Raw genomic sequence first — 5,000 nt, 5'->3', positions numbered from 1 at the left:
TCCTTTAAGTTTCAGCTTTGCAACCATACTCCCCCCGGAGTCCAAAATCTTTGGTTTCCCGGAAGCTGCCCGCCGAGCCATTGTAGTAACGTCGGCGGATCGCTAGATGACATATTTACGGTTAGAACTAGGGCGGTATCTAATCGCCTTCGAACCTCTAACTTTCGTTCTTGATTGATGAAAACACCTTTGGCAAATGCTTTCGCTGATGTTCGTCTTGCGACGATCCAAGAATTTCACCTCTAACGTCGCAATACGAATGCCCCCAGTTATCCCTATTAATCATTACCTCGGAGTTCTGAAAACCAACAAAATAGAACCGAGATCATATTCTATTATTCCATGCACGAAATATTCAAGCGGCATTTTGAGCCCGCTTTGAGCACTCTAATTTGTTCAAAGTAAAATTGTCGGCCCACCTCGACACTCACCGAAGAGCACCGCGATAGGATTTTGATATTGAACCGGCGTTTTACCGCCGGCTCACCGACGATATGCTCCGCAGACGTGTCAGTATCACCGCGGATGCGGTGCACCGACAGCGCGGCGCACAAATGCAACTACGAGCTTTTTAACCGCAACAATTTTAGTATACGCTATTGGAGCTGGAATTACCGCGGCTGCTGGCACCAGACTTGCCCTCCAATTGTTCCTCGTTAAAATATTTAAAGTGTACTCATTCCGATTACGAGGCCTCGTAAGAGTCCCGTATCGTTATTTTTCGTCACTACCTCCCCGTGCCGGGAGTGGGTAATTTGCGCGCCTGCTGCCTTCCTTGGATGTGGTAGCCGTTTCTCAGGCTCCCTCTCCGGAATCGAACCCTGATTCCCCGTTACCCGTGACAACCATGGTAGTCGCAGAAACTACCATCGAAAGTTGATAAGGCAGACATTTGAAAGATGCGTCGCCGGTACTGGACCGTGCGATCGGCAAAAGTTATCCAGATTCATCAAAATTAACGACTTCGGACGCATGGCCCTCCGCCGATTGGTTTTGATCTAATAAAAGCACTCATCCCATCACTGGTCAGAGTTCTGATTGCATGTATTAGCTCTAGAATTACCACAGTTATCCAAGTAACTGAGTAAGATCTAAGGAACCAAAACTGATATATTGAGCCATTCGCGGTATCGCCTTAATACGGCTTGCACTGAGACATGCATGGCTTAATCTTTGAGACAAGCATATAACTACTGGCAGGATCAACCAGGGAGCTGCTTACGCAAACGACACGCCTACACCGCGGTCACGCGGCTTCGGCGAGCCGCTGGCTCGGCGGCGTCGAGGGGCGCGCGCTTGCGCGCGCGCCTTCTCGACACGCGTGAACGTAACGCGTCGAATTTGCACGCGACGCGACGTTCGCGCTTCATATCGATAGACTAACTTTGACCGGTCTACGAGCGGCCGTCCCGTCACGATCTCGCAACGAGGTGATGTACAACGATGCTCGACCACTGTGAGGGACATAAAACTGCAACGAACACGACCCCGCGGGCGGGAATCGATGTTGTGACAATTTGAAAATTGAACATTCATCTAAACGCAACTTCTCAATTTTTATTCAATACGTTATTGTAAACATATTAAAACTCGGCTGGCAATTACATGCGCACACACACGCATGATTCGCACTAGATACGATCAACGCCCGGAGCTTGAGGGATAAATTCCAACACGACGCTGCGCACACCGTTTCGACGATGGGCGCGTGTGCGTCCTCTTTTATACATTCTTTCCATATACGGTCGCCGTGGCGACCGCGCACGTGTCGAACACGCTAGGCGCCCTGCGTTGAGGTGTGCCTAGAAGCGTATTCTTTTAACATCACAGATAACACCGGGGGAGACGGTCCCAAATCTTGGTCGATTGGTAACATCACCATACGGTCTGCGAACGCGGTGCTATAATATAATTTTATATTATATTATATAAAATATGAGGAGGAGTAGTATGTATATTCTTTGTTATTTTGTGTTGACACAAGAGAGATATATAAAATGTACTATACACCACACACACAGAGAGAGAGAGAGCTGGGAAAGATCTCGGCGGTCTCGCATTCGAAATACGAATTTGATATAATTTCCTCCGAAAATCCATACCCATATCTATATCATCCATGCGCGAATATATGTATATAATATTCTCACACTTCGCACAAACACAAAAACAAGAACACATTCTCTCTCGTCCGTCGTTCGTGTCTATTTGAGACGAACGACGCGCGGCAACGAGAACGAGTCGACGCTGTGCGCACGACTGTTTCGCTCCACATCTATACCGAGAGCAATAGTCCGCGTCGGCATTGGAGCGGACGTCGAATGTTTCTCGTAGAGCGAGCGAGAGAGAGACGATTTTTCATTTTATTATGTATGTGTATTGGCGTGCAGTAGTAGCACGTAGTAGTACTAGTAGTAGTAGTAGTAGTAGTAAAAAAATATTATTATTTATTTTATTGACTGATATGATTTTGTTTGTTTTCTTTTTTTTGCATAGACATTTGTATTGATAGATATGTTTCTCGTTGAAGCTCGCAGCACACGCTCAGAGAAATGGCAATGTGGGTTTATTTGAAGAAAAGAAAAAACAAAAAAAACAATTATATTTATTAATAATATGTATGTATGTATGTATGTATGTATGTATGTATGTATGTATGTATAATAATGAATTATAATAATTATTCCGATGCAACGTCAGAGGAAAATGTTTCTCGTACAGGTGCGGCGCGCGACGGCCGGCCGCTCGACAGTTTCGCGCCGAATGTTTCTCGTTGAAGCTCGCAGCACACGCTCAGAGAAATGGCAATGTGGGTTTATTTGAAGAAAAGAAAAAACAATTATATTTATTAATAATATGTATGTATGTATGTATGTATGTATGTATAATAATGAATTATAATAATTATTCCGATGCAACGTCAGAGGAAAATGTTTCTCGTACAGGTGCGGCGCGCGACGGCCGGCCGCTCGACAGTTTCGCGCCGAATGTTTCTCGTTGAAGCTCGCAGCACACGCTCAGAGAAATGGCAATGTGGGTTTATTTGAAGAAAAGAAAAAACAAAAAAAACAATTATATTTATTAATAATATGTATGTATGTATGTATGTATGTATGTATGTATGTATAATAATGAATTATAATAATTATTCCGATGCAACGTCAGAGGAAAATGTTTCTCGTACAGGTGCGGCGCGCGACGGCCGGCCGCTCGACAGTTTCGCGCCGAATGTTTCTCGTTGAAGCTCGCAGCACACGCTCAGAGAAATGGCAATGTGGGTTTATTTGAAGAAAAGAAAAAACAAAAAAAACAATTATATTTATTAATAATATGTATGTATGTATGTATGTATGTATGTATGTATGTATGTATGTATGTATGTATAGTAATGAATTATAATAATTATTCCGATGCAACGTCAGAGGAAAATGTTTCTCGTACAGGTGCGGCGCGCGACGGCCGGCCGCTCGACAGTTTCGCGCCGAATGTTTCTCGTTGAAGCTCGCAGCACACGCTCAGAGAAATGGCAATGTGGGTTTATTTGAAGAAAAAAAAAAAAAAAAAAAAAAAAAATAATTTATTAATAATATGTATGTATGTATGTATGTATGTATGTATGTATAATAATGAATTATAATAATTATTCCGATGCAACGTCAGAGGAAAATGTTTCTCGTACAGGTGCGGCGCGCGACGGCCGGCCGCTCGACAGTTTCGCGCCGAATGTTTCTCGTTGAAGCTCGCAGCACACGCTCAGAGAAATGGCAATGTGGGTTTATTTGAAGAAAAGAAAAAACAAAAAAAACAATTATATTTATTAATAATATGTATGTATGTATGTATGTATGTATGTATGTATGTATAATAATGAATTATAATAATTATTCCGATGCAACGTCAGAGGAAAATGTTTCTCGTACAGGTGCGGCGCGCGACGGCCGGCCGCTCGACAGTTTCGCGCCGAATGTTTCTCGTTGAAGCTCGCAGCACACGCTCAGAGAAATGGCAATGTGGGTTTATTTGAAGAAAAGAAAAAACAAAAAAAACAATTATATTTATTAATAATATGTATGTATGTATGTATGTATGTATGTATGTATGTATGTATGTATGTATAATAATGAATTATAATAATTATTCCGATACAATGTCAGAGGAAAATGTTTCTCGTACAAGATCGCCACGCGACGCGACAAGATGCCGTTCAACGGCACGATATCTACAACTCTGTCGATAGATATGTAGATAGTATCTACTCTGTCAAGTATATGTGTGTAACGTGTGGTGGTGTGTGGTGTGGGGTTTTGTTAGCGATAGCGATACGTTTCTAGTTAAAATTGAATATTTAAAAATAAAAACTCTTCTGGTAAGAAAAACTATTTATGGTTTATTATGGTGTGTCTAGTGCAACAACATCAACATTGTCATAATCATAATAATATAATTATTATTAGGGCTATAGGTTAACCTTCCAAATAGGGACCGTCGATTTAAATGTCGATATTTTTAATTATTCTAGATAGTACTCACTAAAAGAAACTTAAGTGCTTGCTTACTTACTTACTTACTTAGTTGATTGAGTTTTTTTTTTTTTTTTTTAAACTTTTTCATACAAATTGATATATAAGACATATATGGCCGTTACCGACCGCCGACCAAAATCTATTTCATAAAACCGACATAAAATTGATGTCAAACGTCAATCACTTTGAGTTGACTAAGTGTAAGGGTTCAGATTATTTTGAAAGTATCGATCATTTGCGATGCATACGAGAAAAAGATCATTCATTTCATTGTTTGTAAGTTGTAAATTTTGTGTATTATATTGTAATTCTTGAGTGAGAATTGAGTGTTTACTTACTTACTTACTTACTTACTTATTGAATATCCAAAAAGTACCCAAAACCGAATCAGAGCGCCCCACTATCCACGCGGTCTTGTCTGCCCTACCCCTAGAGTGTATATAAAAGCTCGGAGGCGCGCAGGGAGAGCAGCCCTCA

The 5,000-nt window shown here is 41.4% G+C and overlaps 1 non-coding gene across 1 annotated transcript in view; it reads right to left on the bottom strand.

Annotated features, from left to right (window-relative positions):
* The window catches only part of LOC123719499, a 1,906-nt gene extending 693 nt beyond the window's left edge, over positions 1–1,213 (bottom strand). Inside the window, exon 1 of the ribosomal RNA XR_006755563.1 lies at positions 1–1,213. This exon is cut by the window's left edge and continues 693 nt beyond it. This is a non-coding gene — a ribosomal RNA (small subunit ribosomal RNA).
* Between the last annotated feature and the right edge of the window lie 3,787 nt (positions 1,214–5,000).

This window comes from Pieris brassicae, unplaced genomic scaffold (genome assembly GCF_905147105.1).
Source record: "Pieris brassicae unplaced genomic scaffold, ilPieBrab1.1, whole genome shotgun sequence".
Classification (NCBI taxonomy): domain Eukaryota; kingdom Metazoa; phylum Arthropoda; class Insecta; order Lepidoptera; family Pieridae; genus Pieris; species Pieris brassicae.
The sequence above is the reverse complement of the archived record's forward strand: the minus strand, read 5'-3'. Positions and strand labels throughout refer to the sequence as shown.